Source organism: Schistocerca gregaria, chromosome 4, assembly GCF_023897955.1.
Source record: "Schistocerca gregaria isolate iqSchGreg1 chromosome 4, iqSchGreg1.2, whole genome shotgun sequence".
Lineage (NCBI taxonomy): Eukaryota > Metazoa > Arthropoda > Insecta > Orthoptera > Acrididae > Schistocerca > Schistocerca gregaria.
This window is the reverse complement of record NC_064923.1, coordinates 49,319,014-49,340,406: the sequence shown is the minus strand read 5'-3', so window position 1 is coordinate 49,340,406 and position 21,393 is coordinate 49,319,014. Positions and strand designations below refer to the sequence as shown.

Genomic DNA, 21,393 nt, shown 5'->3' with positions numbered 1-21,393 from the left:
GGGGGAGCCAGTTACCCAGCAGCACATTAAAACCCTCTCCCTAAAATCTGCGGCAACAAATTGGACAGGACACAAAACCGTAAGACCTTAACCACAGTCGTTGCGTCGTATTGCAAAATAGATGGCAAATCCGGAAGCAAATAAACCACTGCCCTCTGGTCAGAGAATAAAAGACAATCAAGTAAAATGTGACGAACAGTAATCTGGACGCCACAAGCACTGCAGATTGGGGGGTCCTCCCGCCGGAGTAAAAATCCATGCGTTAATGGACTGTGCCCGATGTGGAGGCGAGTGAGGAGAACCTCATCCCACCTGCATGACTGGTAGGATGTACGCCATGGCCGAGTGGTGGTCTTGACCAGACGCAGCTTATTTTCACCAACTGCCAGCCACTCCTCTTCCCATTGACGCATAACATGAAAATGCAAGAGGGAGGCAACAGCATGGAGGAGGACAGCACATTCAACAATGTGAGGGAGGGAACATCCATCTTTGGCAGCCACATCAGCCAGTTTGTTTCCCCTAATACCCACGTGCCCTGGCACACAGCAGAAAGAAACCTCCTTCCCATGCTGTTGCAGGTGGAGTAGGGCATCATTGATGTTCTGGACGACCGTATCCGCTGGGTATAAGTGTTGCATGGTCTGAAGGGCACTCAGGGAGTCAGAACAGATAAGAAACTTATGACTGGGAACACACCTCATCTGCTCTTATGCCCGCAAGATCGCAAACAATTCGGCATCAAAGATGGTAAACACCGCGGAAAGCCGTAACTTGACAACTCGATCAGGGTAAACAACAGCACAAGCAACAGAGTTCCCCTGTTTAGAGCCATCCGTAAATACTGGTACACAGTCGGGATGCTGGTGTAAAATATTGTAAAATAAGGAGGTAAAAACAAACGCAGGAGTGCAGCTCCTCCGGTACTCCGATAAGTCTAAAAGGATGCTGGACCTCTGGATAAACCAGGGAGGCAGGAAGGTAAAACCTTGGAGTTGGGGGGCCACACGCTCCACAGCAAGGGACTCAAGAAAATGCTTGGCACAAATCCCAAATGGTATTGTTGCCCTGGGACGACTGGAAAGGAGACTTCCATAGGCAGTCGGGCAATGGTAGGGTACGCAGGGGATGTAGGACAGGCAAGGAATTGAGACACCCGTCGCACCTTGAGGAGTTTCCGCCGGATGGCGAGCGGCGGTTCCCCTGCCTCAGCACACAGGCTGGGGATGGGACTGGTACGGAAGGCACCAGTGGCCAGTCTGTTACCCTCATGGTGTACTGCATCAAGAATCTTCAGATACTAAGGCCTCGCTGAACCATACACGATGCAACCATAGTCAAGACGTGATCGGACGAAAGCCCTATAAAACTGCAGCAGACCCGCCCGATCTGCTCCCCAGGACCGATGGCTCAGACACTTCAAAATATTCAGTGCCTTCAGGGCCCGCACCTTGAGGTCTTCAAGGTGAGGCAACCATGACAACTTGGAATCAAAAGTGAGGCCCAGGAACCTCACAGTGTCACTAAAAGGAAAAATGGTGTCCCTCAGACACAATTCAGAGGTGGTAAAAAGATGTCGAGAATGATTAAAATGAACACACACTCATTTGTCTGCAGAATAGGTAAAACCCATCTTCTCAGTCCATGCCTCTAATCGCTTTATTGTAAGCTGCAACTGCCGACTAGCAGTGACAAGACTGGAGGAAGAACAGAAAACAGCAAAATCATCCACAAACAAGGAGCATTGGGCAGGACTCCGGATAGTGGGTGTGATACTGTTAATGGCGATGGCAAAGAGGGTGACAGTTAAACCGCTTCCCTGAGGAACACCATTCTCCTGCACGTACAAATCAGACAGCACATTACCAACCCAATATCGAAAGAGGCGATGGGAAAGAAAGGACCGAACGAAGATGGGGAGACGGCCACGAGAGCCCCACTGATGGAGTTGATTGAGGATAAGGCGGCGCCAAGTAGTGTCATACGCCTTATTGATGTCAAAGAATACACCTAGACAATGCTGGTTACGGAGGAAGGCCTGCTGGATGGCTGCCTCAAGCAGGGTCAAGTTGTCTATAAAACTTCCTGGCAGATTAAAACTGTATGCCCGACCGAGACTCGAACTTGGGACCTTTGCCTTTCGCGGGCAAGTGCTCTACCAACTGAGCTACCGAAGCACGACTCACGACCGGTACTCACAGCTTTACTTCTGCCAGTATCCGTCTCCTACCTTCCAAACTTTACAGAAGCTCTTCTGCATGTTTCGCAGAAGAGCTTCTGTAAAGTTTGGAAGGTAGGAGACGGATACTGGCAGAAGTAAAGCTGTGAGTACCGGTCGTGAGTCGTGCATCGGTAGCTCAGTTGGTAGAACACTTGCCCGCGAAAGGCAAAGGTCCCGAGTTCGAGTCTCGGTCGGGCACACAGTTTTAATCTGCCAGGAAGTTTCATATCAGCGCACACTCCGCTGCAGAGTGAAAATCTCATTCTGGAAACATCCCCCAGGCTGTGGCTAAGCCATGTCTCCACAGTATCCTTTCTTTCAGGAGTGCTAGTTCTGCATGTTTCGCAGAAGAGCTTCTGTAAAGTTTGGAAGGTACGAGACGGATACTGGCAGAAGTAAAGCTGTGAGTACCGGTCATGCTTCGGTAGCTCAGTTGGTAGAGCACTTGCCCGCGAAAGGCAAAGGTCCCGAGTTCGAGTCTCGGTCGGGCACACAGTTTTAATCTGCCAGGAAGTTTCATATCAGCGCACACTCCGCTGCAGAGTGAAAATCTCATTCTGGAAGTTGTCTATAGTTGAACAACATCTCCAAAAGCCACACTGAGAGGGGCTAAGGAGCTGCCTGGTCTCTAGCTGCCAAACCAGGCGACGGTTGACCATGTGTTCCAACATCTTTCCGACACAGCTCGTCAAAGCAATACTTCGATAACTACTGGGATGCATTCAGTCCTTCCTCGGTTTGAGGAGGGGAATCAAAATCGCCTCCCTCCACGAGTCAGGAGGGAACGTGCCAGATAACCATATCATATTAAAACAATTCAGGAGAACTTCCTTGGATGGCAGCAACAAGTGCTGCAGCATGCTGTACCGGATTTGATCATGACCAGGGGCAGTATCATGAGCCACTGACAGCACCAAATCCAGTTCCCATATTGTGAAGGGGCAGTTGTAGGGTTCAGAATTTGGAGACCGGCAGTCCAAGTGACCCCTCTCGATGGCAGTGCGGTAGCGGCAGAAATCTGGATCACAGTTAATAGTGGCGGTAGATTCCACAAAATGCATGGCCAGTGTCTGGGCAATGCCTCTCGGCGCCGTAAGAGGACATCCCTGATGCAGCAATGCCGTGACAGGTAGTTGGCTGAGTTTCCCGGAAATCATCCTGATGGCTTCCCACACTTTCGTAGAACTAGTGGAGCGGAAGATGGAGTTCAAGAACGATTGCCACGACCGTCGTTTGCTCTCTTTAATCACTCGCTGTGCCTTGGCCCTTGCCGCCCGAAAGGTCGCAAGATTGTCAGCTGAGTGATGGCACTTGAAGCGGCACAGAGCTGCACGGTGGGCTCGGATGGCTGAGCGGCACTCAGTGGTCCACCAACGGACAGGACCCCTCTTGGGATGACTGGATGACCGTGGGATTGACAATTCAGCAGCACGGGAGATCATGGCTGTAACGTGGTCGACCCATTCGTGGACACTGGCACGGTGTTCCAAAACAGCCAGTTGGCTGAAAAGTGTCCAGTCAGCTCTGCAGAGGTGCCACCAGGGCAGCAATGGTAATGCCACAGTCTCATCCAGGAGGCGAATCCAAAGGGGGAAGTGGTCACTAGAATGGAGGTCAGCAGCAACCTACCACAGAGCAGAATCCGCGAGTGCTGGAGAGCAAAAGGAAAGGTCAATAGCTGATGATGACCCAGAAGCAGTACAGAAATGAGTGGGAGCACCAGAGTTGCGGATGCACAGTTCTTCAGACATCATGAGGCTTTCCAGAACGAGACCCTTGGGGCAAGTAGTCGGAGAGCCCCATAAGACATTATGAGCATTGAAGTCTCCCAGAAGAAGAAATAGGTGGGGAGTTGACTAATAAGGTCTGTGAGAGCCTCAGAGTCTATTGCATCCTGAGGTGGTGAGTAAACTGAACAGACTGTGAGCCTCCGACTCACAAGAAGGTCAATTGCAATTGCTTGCAAGTCTGTAACGAGAGGGAGTTCAGATGAGTGGTGCATGTCACTGACAAAAACCGCAATACCACCCTTTGCCCTTTTCCCCCGTCAGATCATCTTTTCGATATACGGTATAGCCCCGTAAAGAAAGAGCATCAGTGGCCCGAAAATGTGTCTCTTGGAGACATAAGCACAAAGGTCACTCTCGTACAAGGAGTTGTAATTCGGCCACATGCATCCTGAACCCATTCAGGTTCCACTGTAATATGGGAGCCAGTGATCAGGGTGGCTGAACTTTCGTCCTGCCTCTGTGCTTTGGAGGAGAGCCCGTACTGGCCGGAGATTTATTCCTGGTGCAAGAAGGTCGCCCCCGGTCGACATCAATGTCCATCAGCTCTGATGGGTTGGGGAAATATGGCCGTACTGGCAAAAGTAAGAAACCTGCTTTAACATGCTCTGGGAGTCACGGGAAACTGAACGTGAGAATAAACAAGTCGGATTTGACTAGGCCCCATCGACTCATTTCATAATATGCTGCATGTCAACAATACCTTCGTCAGCCCACTCAGATTTTAAATCGTCTGTGGCAATATCCACCAAGTCCCTACCTGTAACAACACCCTTACTACAGTTCAAAGTGGAGTGGAGCTTGGTCTCGATAGCATACTCTCTGAGACAGGTTGGTTTCCAAAGAGAAGGAACTTGACGGGAACTAGAAGTCTTAACTAACAGAGTCCCATTGTGCAGTCGCTTCACAGATTTCAGTGTTCCTGCAATTCCCTCAAGACCCTTGTGGATGTAAAAGGGAGAAACCCTCTCAAAGCTACCCTCCTTCCATTTAACAATCAAAAACACATTCTGATTATCAGCATGTGCTCTGTTACGACAGTGTGATAAATCTCTAGCAACACCAGGTGCTGGAGGACTCGCAGCACGAAGTTGCTTTTTCAATGGGGTGTGCTTTCCTACCAGTGGCCCACTCAATCCACTGGTAGGGGGAAATGTAGAGGTCGAAGGGTCCATTGCGCTCCCACGAGCAGCTAGGGAACTAAAGGTCCGCTCAGACAGAGCCCCGCGTGCCTGAGTAAGTCTTATACAACTGGGGTGCGGCAGGTGCCCCAGAGGTTGCCTGCTTGCAACTGTTCCATCCCAACAGCCATGCATCTTACAGGAGCAGAGCACACCATAAGATTGAAGGGTTTTTATAGAGGTTGGCCTTCCTTGCAATCCAGGCAGTCAAGCCAAGATTACCATTCCCCGCAGCACACAACATTCCACCGCCTCACCATACGGTGGTCGCTGAAGTGTGTCCGGGGGTGACGGTGACGGTGATGGTGACGAGAGACTGGCTGCGCTACCCAGTCCCCAGCTCAGGACCCCGGGGTTGCCAAGCTTGTACTCAGCAAATGAATGCTGAGCCCCAGGGGGCCGTGTTTGTGAATGGTTGTTCAGCAATTGGTTGGTTTAATTTTGTTGTATGGATTAGTTCAGCTATTGAAGCACGATTCAATTCATTTATGGAGGCATCTGAGTTTATATACATATATTTTTCATTTCTGTGTTTCACTTGTACTTATCACAGTATTAAGCACATGATTAATCATCAATTCGAAGAATGTCTTTTTGTGTTGGTCTGGATGGCAAGGATATTTATGACTGCTGATGCTGATAGATGTTAGTTTTTTTCAAAATTATGCATTTGAGTTTTTATTAGAGTGGTGTTTCATGTTCTACAGCAAATTGAATTTTGTGGTGTAACTTGTACGTTCCTTGGCTAAAATTTCTATTTATTCTGTCGTTCAATTAAACAGAATAAGGATGTCATCAACATATCATTTGTAGTAAAGCAGCTGTTGTTTCAATTGGGTTTGAGATCTAAAGTTATCAAAGATTTCTGCTGTATCCATTGTTCTATGTTTTAAATCATTTTATTATATCAATCATTTCTTTGATAGATATTATGGTATATACACTGAAGGGGCAAAGAAACTGATACACCTGCCTAATATCGTGTAGGTCCCCCACGAACATGCAGAAGTGCTAAAACACGAGATAGCATGGACTCAACTAATGTCTGAAATAGCGCTAGAGGAAAGTGACACCATGAATCCTGCATGGCTGTCCATAAATCTTTAAGAGTACGCGGGGGTGATCTCTTCTGAACAGCACATTGCATGGCATCCCAGATATTCTCAATAATGTTCATGTCTGATGAGTTTGGTGGGCAGCAGATGTGTTTAAACTCAAAAGAGTGTTCCTGGAGCCACTCTGTAGCAATTCTGGATGTATGGGGTGTCACACTGCCCTGCTGGATTTCCCTAAGTCTGTCAGAATACACAATGGACATGAATGGATGCAGGTGATCAGACAGGAAGCTTACGTACAGGATGCTTATGTATGGGTCACCTGTCAGAGCATATCTAGACATATCAGGGGTCCCATATCACTCCAACTGGATACGGCCCACAACATTTCAGAGCCTCCACCAGCTTGAACAGTCCCCTGCAGACATGCAGGGTCCATGGATTTATGAGGTTATCTCCATACCCATACACATCCATCCGCTCGATACAATTTGAAACGAAACTCGTCCGACTAGGCAACATATTTCCAATCATCAACAGCCAATGTTGGTGTTCATGAGTCCAGGAGAGGCATAAAGCTTTGTGATGTGCAGTCATCAAGGGTACACAAGTGGGCCATTGGCTCTGAAAGCCTATATCGATCATGTTTCAATGCAGGGTTTGCATGCTCACCTTGTTGATGGCCCGGAACTGTAATCTGCAGCAATTTGTAGAAGGGTTGCACTTTTGTTATATTAAATGATTCTCTTCAGTCGTCTTGATCCCGTTCTTGGAGGACATTTTTCTGGCCGCAGCAATTTTGGGAAGTTTGATGTTTTACCGGATTCCTGATATTCAAAGTACATCCGTGAAATGGTCATGTGAGAAAATCCCCACTTCACTGCTACCTTGGAGATGCTGGATCCCATCGCTAGTGTGCCGACTACAACACCTTGTTCCAACTCACTTAATTCTCGATAACCTGTCATTGTAACAGCAATAACTGATCTAACAACTGCACAGACACTTGTTGTCGTATATAGGCATTGACAATCACAGTGCCATACTCTGCCTGTTTACATATCTCTGTATTTGAATACGCTTGCTTAACCCTGTCTCTCTGGCGTTTCAGTGTAAGTTGACTATGTCAAGAGATGCAAATTTATCTGTGGCTTGGTGGGGATATATTTTCTGTTACTGATGAGCTCATAACTGTTACTGGCACAGAAGCTTTTTTAAATATCTTCACTTACAACTTCCAAGCTGATAGGCCATGGTTGATGTATAAAACTTGTATCGTCTCCGACTGCAGAAGACATCCTCCGAAGTAAAGTGGCAATCTGTGGTGGTGGTGGTGGTGGTGGTGGTGCTGGTGATAGTAGTACCCCGTGGAGAGAGAGAGAGAGAGAGAGAGAGAGAGAGAGAGAGAGAGAGAGAGAGAGAGAGAGAGAGAGAGAGAGAGAGAGAGTGTTCAGAATGGCGGAGACGACGTGTGTAGAAGTGAGTAGTGTCCTTGCGAAAAATGAAAATAATGTCGATAAAAATACAGTTTGTGTAAATTGTAGGAACGAAATTATGAAGCTACATGAGAGTATTTCTAGCCTTCAGCAAATCATCAGTGTATTGAGCAGTAATGGAAATGCCGTGTGGCTAGGGCCTCCCAGTGCGTACAGCATTTGCCTGGTGCAAGTCTTTCAAGTTGACACCACTTAGGTGACTTGCTTGTTGATGGGGATGAAATGATGATGATAAGGAAAATACAACTCCTACTCCCTGAATGTTGAAAATATCTGACCCAGCCGGGAATCGAACCTGGGCCATGAGGTATGACATTCTGTCGCGCTGACCACTCAGCTACCAGGGGCGGACTATTGAGTAACGAGATGTCTAAAATTAGAAAAGTAATAGGTGAGCCATTAGTCAAACAAAAGTCCATTTCTCTTCTGCAAAAAAATCTCTAACGAAATACAAGCTCTAAGTTCAGCATTGAGGCAAACAGTAGTGGTGAGAAATTGAGGATGCCATCTTTTGCACGTAGTAATGAGACGAAAGAGAAAGACAATATCAACAAAAACATACAACAGTGCAAACTTGAACGTAGTGAATTATTTTTAACGGACAGTCATAGCAAAACCATGACGAGACTTTCTAAGAAAACAAAAAATATAATGCAACAATTTGTCGACTTACCCAATAGGATGTCAGGAAAAACTGACTGTCATGTGTTAAGTGGTTGCAAATGATATTGCAAAAAATGAAGCAACTGCCTACTGGAACTAAAAAGGTTCCTGGAATGCAATAAACAATGAAATACAATAGTTGTAACATACCACACAGATATGATCTAATGTATCACTCATGTGTCAACAAATAAATTTGAAAAACTAACATTAAAATAAAACAAATGTGTTCTTTGTTTGGAAAATGTAGCGTCCTTGATAAATCCAAATTGGACAGATGCCAGCATACCAAATATGAAATTTATCTAAATTACGAAGGAAAAAACTTTATGTGTAAAATGATAAATGAAATCATTGCGATGGAACCAGTCTCAGCAGCAGAAGAATCATCAGTGGCAGGACCAACAACTGAAACATCAACATGTGTAGTAGAAACTGTTGCCCATCCTACACCCAACAGAAAGTAAACACAGCATTTTTTTGTGGTGAGGTAACATGAGAGAAAAGGATTCCAAGTTGCGTGAAACATCTTTCTCATGTGTTCAATATGTGTATTCCACACCTCAACCCGTGTGCTGGAAAAAGCCACTTCTAGCAAACATCATGCAAATGCAGGGGTGGGCAAAAATTAAACTTTGTCTTTATTGCACCGAAATATATCTAGTCTGAAGAATAAAATAGAGCAGTTGCTAATAAATTTAAAGGACGAGTGTGAAAGTGAACCTCATATACAATGTTTCTCAGAACATCATGTTATGAGTGGAATCCACATGCTACAAATTGAGAACTTTAATTTAGCTGCACATTACTGTAGATGTATTATGAGAAAAGGTGATGTTGCAATATTTTTTAAAAAAATGTAGTGTATAAATCTCTAGATTTAAGCAAATACTGTGATGAACAGCATTTTGAGGTGTGTAGCATTGAGTTGACAGCAGACAGTGCAACAGTTATTGTACCAACTATTTACAGGGCACCTGCTGGAAATCTGATTGTATTTCTGAGACAATTAGAATCACTTCTGTCCCATCTATGTAGGAAAACTAAATCAACCATTATTATGGGTGACTTCAATGTGGGCTTTTTAACAGAAAATAGAAACAAATTTGAACACCTGATGTACTGTTACAACTTAGTACCAGTGGTGAACACTCCAACTAGAGTAACAGCCAGTTCTAGCACTTTTATACATAATGTTTTTGTTGATAAGGGTATTTACAATAATTTAACTGTGAAAAATATTATAAATGATCTCTCTGATCATGAAGAGTAATTCCTCTCTCTAAACCAAATAAATGTACACAGGAAAGAAAATTTAATTTGGAAAAAACTTTAGGATTACAAACGAACACACCAATGAAAGCTTTAATCAGCAATTACAGCTAGTGGACTTATTTCCTGTGTGTGCTGCAATTGATGTTAACTCAAAATTTAATATATTTATCAATGAATTTATGAGTATTATTAAAGAAACCTTTCCAAAAAAGTCAGTGAGAGAAAACCTGTTAAAATCTGGAAACAAAACCTTGGATTACTAAAAGCATCAAAATTTCTTGTAAAACAAGAAGAGAACTATATGCTGCAGCCAAGAGATCAAATGATCCCAGTAGGGGTATGCACTATAAACTCTACATAAAGTTCTGAATAAGTCCATACAAGCAGCAAAGGTCATGTGCTCGAAGGCAGAAATTGATTACTCAAACAATACAGTAAAAACTATTTGAAATTTTGGAAAGAAGTAAAAAAGGAAAAATGCAGTTTGTAGTGAAAATATTCAAATAAAACGTGAATATCATCTTGTTAGCAATCCAAAAATAGTTGCAGAAACATTAAACAAACATTTTTAACAGTAACAGGGCAAATAGGCTTACAAGGCTCCATGAACCAAGCCATCAATCTTTTGAAAGCCAAAGTACCTAGCTCAGTACAACACATGAAGGTAACAACAGTCACTGTTCAAGAAATTGAAAGAGTTATAAAATCAGTGAAAAGTAAAAACTCTACTGAAATTGACAATATTTCTAATAAATTATTAAAATACTGCTGCAGCAATGTAAGTAAAGGCCTTTGCCACATTTCTGATGCATCACTCAAACAAGGAATAGTTCCTGATTGGCTTAAGTATGCAGTTGTAAAACCGCTGTATAAGAAAGGAGATAAGACGGATGCTGCTAACAATCGACCAATATCACTACTGACAAGTTTTTCAAATGTTTTAGAGAAACTAATACATCTCAGGGATCAAAATATCCTCAGCAAAAGTCAATTTCAATTTCAGAAAGGTTTGTCAACAGAAGATACAATATTTGCATTGGCTGGAAATCTATCAACAAAAAACTGAAGGTGGTTGGAATTTTTTGGGACCTAACAAAAGTGAGTGACTGCGTCAGTCACCAGATTCTTTTGCAAAAAGATGCACATCTCAGTATAAGTGGTTCATTAGGGAAATGGCTTGTCTCGTACCTGTCAAACAGGAAACAGGAAGTTGTAGTGGTGTCCCATTATCTTCAGAATGGGGTACCATCACATATGGAGTGCCACAAGGCTCAGTTCTGGGCTCCTACTTTTTATTATCTTTATAAATGATCTGCCTCTCTGGATGGAATATTGTAGATTCACCATTTTTGCTGATGATACTACAGCAGTTATTGATAATTCCGTAAATAGACTTGAGAAAACGGCAAGTAACATTTTAAGTGAAACAGTGAACTGGTTTAACATTACTGGCCCTACTTTAAATTACACTAAAACAAAACATTTTCAGTCCCACACAAGGTTCAAAGATGAAGAAATAGTAGTAAAAATAGGTGAGCAGTTAATAACCAGGGTGGATACAGGGGAGAAAAAAAAAAGAAAAAGAAAAAAAAACCTAGGCAGCAAACTGAGATGGTCAAACTATATCCTGGATCTATGGAAAAGACTGAGTTCAGCAACTTACACCTTTTTCTTCTTATAGATTTATGGAAACCATGGAAGTCAGCCTATTATGGTTATTTTCATCCCATTATGGCATAAGGAATTATATTTTGAGAAAATCAGTCACTGGCTAAAAAAAGTACTGTGTGCACAAAAAAGAGCCATAGGGATCATGTTCAGAGTCCATCCTAGAGCCAAATGCAGGAATCTTTTTTATGAAACTTGGAACCCTTATATTCACTGTGCAATATATATTCTCTTTGATGTGCTACATAAGGAGAGAAAAATCCATTTTTAAACTCAATAGTGAGTATCATAGTTATGAGACAAGAAGAAAACATTATATCCACTACAAACAGGCGAATCAAAGTATGGTACAGAAAGAAGTCCATTTCACTGGCTGTAGGATTTTTAACACCCTCCCTTCAAGAAATAAGTGTTTGGTAGAAGATGAGCTCTTGTTTAAAAAGCTTTAAGGCAGTTCCTATTACAAGGATCATTTTGTATGATAGAAGAGTTTCTGAACTATAGTGTTCAGATTTTTCTTGTATTGTTAACTGCCAATACATGCACTAATCTACATTTGTAATCCTGACTATCCTTTGCTGTAAACACATATTTTGCATTATTTATTTTCTTTAACACTTATTATTTTGTAATATTTATTTATTTCTCAAAATTGATCTTCTGTAGTAGAACATAAGTTACTGTTTACTGTAATATGAAATCATTTTGTTTTGTTTTTATGTGCTATCACAGATTTCTGACATGTTCGGTATCATGTGATATTGTCACAATGTGGATCACTGGAAACCGAAATAAATAAATCATAACACCACACACACTGTCTTGGAACTAGGTGCTTGTGTTGTCCTCATCATTTCATTATCATTCGTTAATGTGGTGAGATTGGACTGTGTAAAGATTGGGACTTTGTGAGGGCAATGATAACCATGCAGTTGAGCGCCCCACAAACCAATCACCACCACCACCACCACCACCACCACCACCACCGCCACCGCCACCACCACCACCGCCACACACACTCTCACCTAATGCCAGGACCATTTGTGCACTGCAACTTCCCATTTGCTAGTCGGGAACAGTCAGTCAGTATCCCCATATAACAAGTGAGATCTTGAGCTTGGAAAGAGGATAAAGCGTTGGGAGTCAATTTTTTCAGAGAAGGAAAAATATAGTGTGAAAGTGTTGTGAGCCTTGAGCAGCCGCTAATGAAGTATCAGTGCAGCAGCAGTGAAGTAGCGAGTCGCATATTTAGCTTTCATATTTCTTTTGTAGTTTGATTCTTAATTCCTTTCTGAGTGTTTGTGCGCTTGCATGTTTAATTACATAAAATCCTTGCGTATTCTCGTATTTGAAAGGAGTAATTCACTTATTGATAGCTGTAGAGTATAAATTCGTGGAGTCGTCAGTCCGTTGCTTGTTTTGGACAGCCAGTGCGCTTCTGACACAGCTGAGTGAGCCTTGAGCAACCGCTGGTGAAGTATCAGTGCAGCAGCAGTGCAGTAGCGAGTTGCATATTTAGCTTTCATATTTCTTTTGTAGTTTGATTCTTAATTTCTTTCTGAGTGTTTGTGCACTTGCATGTTTAATTACATAAAATCCTTGCGTATTCTCGTATTTGAGAGGAGTAATTTGCTTATTGATAGCTATAGAGTATAAATTCATGGAGTCGTTAGTCCGTTTTTTGTTTTGGACAGCCAGTGCACTTTTGACACAGCTCAGTGAGCCTTGAGCAGCCACTGGTGAAGTATCAGTGCAACAGCAGTGCAGTAGCAAGTCATATATTTAGCTTTCATATTTCTTTTGTAGTTTGATTATTAATTTCTTTCCAAGTGTTTGTGCACTTGCATTTTTAATTACATAAAATCCTTGCGTATTCTAGTATTTGAGAGGAATAATATTGATTATTGACAGCCGTACAGTATAAATTCGCAGAGTCGTTAGATATTAGCAGTAGGATGGATAGGGTGTGAGCGTGCTGTGTGTGGGCGCAGGAGGAACTGGCCACGGTTGGCGAGCAGCTGAGCGTGCTGTTGCCACGGTCAGCAGCCTTCAGGCTGCTGCCTTGAGGTGCGGCGACAGCAGAGGGTCTGGCGCGTCACTTGAGACACCCCAGGTGTCATTTGCTGCGTCGGCTGACTCAGCCACTGAGGCATCTTCTAGTGTACCCGGCACGTTGGGGCCGCCCTTGCCTCAGGGTAAGTGGCGGACTGCAACGCATTCACGTCGCTCGAGGCGGAGGGCCAATGTGGAGGCTGGCCAGCTGGCCTTGCCCGTTCATCTTGTCAGTGGGCAGGTGGCCGCTCCTTCAGCAGGGCCCGAGCAGGCACACGGCGACAAAGGCTTGCTGTTTATTGGGAGCTTCAACGTTAGGCAGGTAATGGAGACCCTTAGGGAAATAGTGTACAGGGCTGTAAAGAAATCCAATGTGCACTCAGTTTGTCTGCTGGAGGGCCTCATCCAAGATCTGGAGGTGGCCTTGCCTGGAGCTATCGAGCATATGGGGTGCAGTCGTCTGCAAGTAGTTGCTGTCGCTTGGGTTCTGAGGCGATCCTCAGTTCGTACGGGTGGCTGGCGGATTTGGTGAAGACTGCTGGCCTCGCACGCGGGGTGATAGCAGAGCTCTCTATTTGCAGCATAATTCCCAGAGAGGCTCGGGGTCCTTTGGTTTGGAGCCGAGTGGAGGGTCTCAACCAGAGGCTTCGTCGACTCTGTGACGGTCTTGGTGGCAGATTTTTAGACTTGCAATATTGGGTGGGGAATTGTAGGATGCCCCTAGATAGGTCAGGGGTGCACTACACAAAGGAAGCGGCTACTCAGGTAGCAGAGTACTTGTGGGGTGCACATGAGGGTCTTTTAGGCTAGGCAGTAGAGCGAGGTGTCCTGATGAACACTCACCAACCGACGTGCAGGCAGGGAAATCAGGACGGGCTCAGTGTAAAGACACTTCAGCTATCAATATATTAGCAGTAAATACTAAGAGTGTTCAAAATAATGTTCCTGAATTTAGTGCCCTCCAGGAAGAGAGTGACGAGCAAATTATTCTCGGGACTGAGACCTGGCTGAACCCTGAGATAGGAAGTTCTGAAATATTTAGTGAGGGTTGGAGCATGTATTGAAAAGACAGATTAGATGCTGTAAGAGGTGGTGTCTTCATTGCAGCTGACAAAAATACTGTCTCTACTGACGTCAAAGTAGAATGTGATTGTGAAGATGTCTGGACACGTTTAACAGGTCTAGGGGAAATACAGTTAATTGTGGGGTGTTATTACCGGCCACCAGGTTCCACCATGACATTTCTAGAATGATTCAAAGGGAGTCTACATTCTGTATTGCAGAAGTACCCAGATCATGCTATATTAGTCTGAGGCGACTTCAACCTACCTAGTATAGACTGGTATGTCTATGTATTCATTACAGGTGGCACAGACAAGCCGTCATGTGAAGCACTTTTGAACACATTATCTGAAAGCTGTCCTGAGCAGCTAAATCGACAGCCAACGCATAATGGAAATATTTTAGATTTAGATCTGGTAGCCATGAACAGACCAGACCTCACTGATGGTGTCAGTGTTGAGACAGGGATTAGTGATCATGATGTTGTCATTACGACTATGGTTACAAAAGTTAAAAAGTCGGTCAAGAAGGCTAGGAGTGTATTCTTACTAGAAAGAGCAGATAAGCAGTTGTTAGCATCCCACTTAGTACATGAATCGACTTCATTTACTTCCGGTACGATCAGTGATGTCTATACTACCTGGATGTTGAACTTCAGCTATCTGATCATGCCAGCCATAGATGCTCATATTTAGTTTCTTGCCAAACTACAACATGGCTGCTAGGAACTGTCACTAGAATACGAAAAGAAAATACTTTTCAATTCTGCTCGCTCAACAGCCTATTACATCATATGTTGACATAAAGTTCAAAACAAGAAATCAATCTGCAATTCTTTGTCACATGCAGAATGACAGAAATTTGTTTGCCAAACTACAATATGGCGGACGATGCAAAGCACGTGTATTTGCAGACACGCTGCAGTTCTCTACTCAGAGACCAGACTTCTACATCCAGGTCGTATAGAGATCACTGGGTACGAAGGACGAAGAATTATAGGCAAATTTTAAACACATTGTAAATCACGCATTGGACAAGTATGTGCCGAAAAAGTGGGTTATGGACGGAAAAGACCCACCGTGGTTTAACAGCGCAATTCGGAGAATGCTCAGAAAGCAAATGCTGTTGCACTCACGGTACAAGAAAGATCTGGAGAATGAGAACAAGCAAAAGTTAGTAGAGATTCGTGCTGCTGTAAAAATAGCATTGCGCAAAGCATTCAACCACTGCCACCATCATACCTTAGCAAAAGATCTTGCTGAAAACCCAAGGAAATTTTGGTCTTAGGTAAAATCGGTAAGCGGGTCGAAGGCTTCCATCCAGTCACTCACTGATCAGTCTGGCCTGGAAATGGAAGACAGCAAAATGAAAGCTGAAATTTTAAACATAGCATTTGAGAAATCTTTCACGCAGGAGGATCGTACAAACATACCGCCATTTGAGTCTCGTACAGATTCCCGTATGGAGGATATAGTGATAGACATCCTTGGGGTTGTGAAGCAGCTGAATGGGTTGAAAATAAATAATCGCCAGGTCCTGATGGGATTCCAATTCGGTTTTACAGACTGTACTCTACTGGATTGGCTCCTTACTTAGCTTGCATTTATTGCGAATCTTTTGTCCAATGTAAAGTCCTGAGCAACTGGAAAAAAGCGCAGGTGACACCTGTATATAAGAAGGGTAGAAGGACAGATCCTCAAAATTACAGACCAATAGCCTTAACATCGGTTTGTTGCAGGATTCTTGAACATATTCTCAATTCGAATATAATGAATTTCCTTGACACAGAGAAGTTGCTGTCCATGCATCAGCACGGCTTTAGAAAGTATCGCTCCTGCGAAACGCAACTTGCCTTTTTTTCACACGATATCCTGCGAACCATGGATGAAGGGTATCAGACGGATGCCATATTCCTTGACTTCTGGAAAGCGTTTGACTTGGTGCCCCACTGCAGACTTCTAACTAAGGTACGAGCATATGGGATTGGTTCCCAAGTATGTAAGTGGCTCGAAGACTTCTTAAGTAATAGAACCCAGTACGTTGTCCTTGATGGCGAGTGTTCATCGGAGGTGAGGGTATCATCTGGAGTGCCTCAGGGAAGTGTAGTAGATCCGCTGTTGTTTTCTATCTACATAAATGATGTTTTGGATAGGGTGGATAGCAATGTGCGGCTGTTTGCTGATGATGCTGTGGTGTACAGGAAGGTGTCGTCGTTGAGTGACTGTAGGAGGATACAAGATGACTTGGACAGGATTTGTGATTGTTGTAAAGAATGTCAGCTACTCTAAATATAGATAAATGTAAATTAATGCAGATGAATAGGAAAAAGAATCCTGTAATGTTTGAATACTCCATTAGTAGTGTAGCACTTGACACAGTCACGTCGATTAAATATTTGGGCGTAACATTGCAGAGGGATATGAAGTGGGACAAGCACGTAATGGCAGTTGTGGGAAAGGCGGATAGTTGTCTTCCGTTTATTGGTAGAACTTTGGGAAGATGTGGTTCATCTATAAAGGAGACCGCTTATAAAACACTAATATGACCTATTCTTAAGTACTGCTCGAACGTTTGGGATCCCTATCAGGTTGGATTGAGGGAGGACATAGAAGCAATTCAGAGGCGGGCTGCTAGATTTGTCGCTGGTAGGTTTGATCATCACATGAGTGTTACGGAAATGCTTCAGGAACTCGAGTGGGAGTCTCTAGAGGAAAAGAGGTGTTCTTTTCATGAATCACTACTGAGGAAATTTAGGCTGACTGCAGTACAATTTTACTGCCGCCAACTTACTTTTCGCGGAAAGATCACAAAGATAAGATAAGAGAGATTAGGGCTCATACAGAGGCATATAGGCAGTCATTGTTCCCTCGTTCTGTATGGGAGTGGAACAGGGAAAGAAGATGCTAGTTGTGGTACGAGGTACCCTCCACCACGTACCGTATGGTGGATTGCGGAGTATGTATGTAGATGTAGATGTAGATGTAGATGTTATGTGTAATAAGACATGTTATACTATTGTTATTATTTTTGTTGTTGTTGTTGATATTTGTGTTACAGTTTTCACCAATCATCATCTATGTTATCTAAATAACACGCCATTGAAGAGAAAATTTGGATACCAGGTACTTTTAACTACCTCTTTAAATTGGTTTGTTTTACCAGTATATTTAATCTCCTTTGATAATTTATTGTTCAGTTTTATTTCTTAGTAGAAAATGCTGTTTTGAGTTTTATGTTTATTCTTTCTTGGTGAATTAAGTTCAGACTAGATCCTTGATTGATAGTCATGGAGAGAGAGCTGTGCTAATATTATTTTTTATGCATACAACATATTGGTAAATGCATCTACATGGTACAGTTGAGATCCCCAGTGTTTTACAATGAGCTCTACTACTGTTTTTTGTCATTATTCTTAAGGCCAATTTCTGAGGTTTGAGAGCTGTGTTCATATTTTGTGTATTTATTCTCTAGAAAAGAATGCCATAGCAAAGAATGATCTTTTCTCATTTCTTATAGTTTTTGACAATATTGTACTGCAATTTGATGTGTTTTTCTTTAATTACATGAAGTGTACCTAGTACAGCAGGAAAGGTAACTGACTCTTGGTGTAATTCCTTTTTAGGATGCTGCTGTCCTCATAACAAAGGTATTTACACTGTATTTTGATTTAGTCAACAATCACTTCCTCGAATGATGAAAAAGCACATTGCTGGAAAGATTTCTGAGCTGGACACTATAAAACAGTTTTTAACCTGTAATTTCAGTGTTGCTGTTGTTACTCGCCTCATTAGTTAGATTGGGTTTTTTGCCTGTAAAAGGAATTCATAATGAAACTGAGTCAACATTGTCTTACTAATGATAATATTTGGCGATCTGGAACTCAGATCTAGGCTACGAAAGTGACTCATTCATTCAGGTGGTGAGTATCTTCCAGAGTCAATGAAGGTAGTGAGATTAAGGAAGGATTACTGTCAGTAGGTGTGTCCATACCTGGATTATTTTCTCAACAATCTCAGGAGTCAAATGATGCAGTGTGTTCAGTGAAGCTGTTTCCTACGAGAAGGCCCAGTTTGAATATCCTGAAGGAGAGAGGAGGGACCACTACATACTTTTGACACTGAACAGACAACCATGTTACCAGTGCCTTCCAGCTTCTTTTGGTTGCCAATACTGCATGTTACAAAAACCCTACAGAATCAAATGCTCATAATGAAAAAAATCACCACCATCACTTAGACTATCAATGGAAGAATTGAAGACAATGATTGGTATCATGTACACCAGAAGTAGGTTTTGTTATAAGTGTGATTTGTTGGATGACCTTCGGTAAGTGCTTAGGGGCCTAATTTTATGAGGCATGAAATGACGAGAAGGATTCCGTGAACTCACAGGATTCCTCTGCATCAATGAGAAGTCATTTGGAGTTAAACACACCCATGTTGACGGGTCCACCCATACTTCTGAAATACACAAAAACATCATGCTAAATTGCCTCAACTGGAGAAAATATTGCAACGGGTAAGGAGTTACAGGAAAATAAAGCAAGGTACAGGTTTACTGACTTTATGCTAAACAAAACTAACAAATATAGAATCAAGATTTGGATAACTGCAGATGTAGCACCTAATTACATTTACAATTCCATCTGATGTCTTGGTAAGGAGGAAAGTTCGCCAGATGAACCATTAGGATAGTAGGCCGTTTCTTGTTTCATGGAACCATTTTTAAACTAAGGAAGGAACGTCATAACAGACAACTCCTCACATCCCTTCAGATTGCCAAGAAATTTCAACAAAGGAAAATGTCATTAATGGGAACAAGGAACACGATTCTCTGAGAAATTCCTGACTGCATGATGAAGATCAAATCTGTCTTTCATTCTACAACCATTTTGAAAAAGACAGATAAGCCAGAGTGCACCCTAACATTGTACTAGGGAAAGAAGAATAAGAATGTCATTATTTCAGCACAATACATCCTCAAGCAGCAGTGAGTGAAGAAGAAAACAACGACACCAGAAACTGTTACTTCCTATAACACCACAAAGGGTGCTGTGGACATAATTGGTCAACTGATTCATAAATACCGTATTTACTCAAATCTAAGCACTTTTTTCCAATTTTTGTAATCCAAAAAACTGCCTACAGCTTAGAATCGAGTGCAAAGTAAGTAGAAGTTCTGAAAAATGTTGGTAGGTGCTGCCACAACTAACATCTGCTGTCGAATATATGTAGTGCTACACAGGCGTGCTTTGAAGGCACAAAGATAAACACTGGTGCCAAAACCTCCACGTATATAAATAAATTTTTTTTAAAAAAAGGTAGAAGATGAGCTGCTTTTCTCTGCCCCAAGTTTCGACCACTTCATTTTCATACATTATCCAACGGAGTAAAAAGAAATTCCGTATTGTTTATCTTCAAAAATAGCAGCCTATCAAACACTTGTAGCAACAAAAATAAATTACTTTACACAAAAATACCAACAATACACAAGGCTTTAGGATTGTTGCATGAGTTGATACACTGAGGCTCATTAAGATTTCACGTAGCGGCACCTATTGCTTCGTGGAATTTTGCGAAGTGCTTGTTGGTGTAAATGAACCATAAAGAGGAGTTTCCATTATAGTACCAAATTCAAGAGGGGAGTTCTAATCCTGCAGCAGGTCTGCGATACGCGATTGATGAGAGCAACGTCAGGGGATGGCAGCTGCAGAGAGACACATTATTTGAATGTTCAAGTAGTAGGAAAGCATTCAAGGGCCAAAGTGTGGCCGATATCATGCACTAGAAGTGATTTTAAATTAATTTGTTAAGGAACAGCATCAGAAATTCCTGCCTGTTAATGCCAAAATTTTAAAAATTAAGGCACATGAAATTGCTAGAGAGCAAAAAATTGAAAAGTTTAAGGCTAGTCGCAGCTGGATTGATCTGTTTATGAAGTGCTGGGGTTTTTCACTTTGGAGGCGAATTTCAGTTGCACAGATGCTGTCGAAAAATTATGAAGAATTTCAGCGCTTTCGTGATTAGGCGGCATACAGAAAAGCAATACCTTTTTTGTTAGATAGGAATTGCCGACCAAACTCCTGTATATTTTGACATGCCATAAAATTATACGGTTGACGCCAAAGGAAAGAAAGACATAAGTGTTCTTATATCAGGGGATGAAAAACAGCAGATGACCGTCATGCTTGTTTGCACAGCAGATGGACATAAATTACACCCATTCATAGTTTTCAAGCGAAAGACTTTACCGAAATTGGAAGTTTTTTCAAAAACTGTAACTGTACGAGTGGGTGATTTTCAGAGGACATGGTGCTGGAATGGATTAGACTTGTGGGGAATCATCATCCTGGCGCATTGCTTGGTTTACGCAGTCTGTTGGTATAAGATGTGTACACAGGCCAGATAACACATGCACTAAAACGAAAATTAGAGGACAGCAAAACAGATTTGGCAGTAATTCCAGATGGGATGACGTCAATTGTGCAACCACTTGATGTCTGTTTGAATAAACAATTTAAGGACAAGCTGAAGAGCATGTACACAGACCCGCCTTCGAAAAGCAACAGACAACTGACATCAACAGGATGTGTCAAATGCGCAAGTTTGTCACAAGTGTGCCAATGGATTTATGATGCATGGAAGTGTGTTCCAAATCAGACTGTGCAACAAGCATTTAAAAAATTTTCACTATCCAATGTACTAGATGGTACAGAGGACGATGCTCTGTAAGCAGAAATGAACAACGAAGAATTGAGTGACTGTGATTCAGAATCATGACTGATACTTTAAACATCTCGTATACGATGTATTACAAACCTAATAAAATTTTGTTTTAAATTTCAGTGTTTAATTTCAAAGTTATTTTCATTCTTATTTTATAAGTGTTGCTAATCTGCATTGCACAGGATAGAAAAGCGTGGAGAGCTGCATC

General features: G+C 42.5%; 1 protein-coding gene and 1 non-coding gene across 3 annotated transcripts in view; one reads left to right on the top strand and one right to left on the bottom strand.

The window, feature by feature from the left end:
- LOC126267533 (glutamic acid-rich protein-like) overlaps positions 1-21,393 on the bottom strand; it is a 477,667-nt gene that overhangs the window by 184,598 nt on the left and 271,676 nt on the right. The gene's annotated exons all lie outside the window — the stretch shown is intronic.
- Positions 2,639-2,713, top strand: Trnas-cga (transfer RNA serine (anticodon CGA)). The gene has a single exon. It is a non-coding gene; the product is annotated as a tRNA-Ser (tRNA).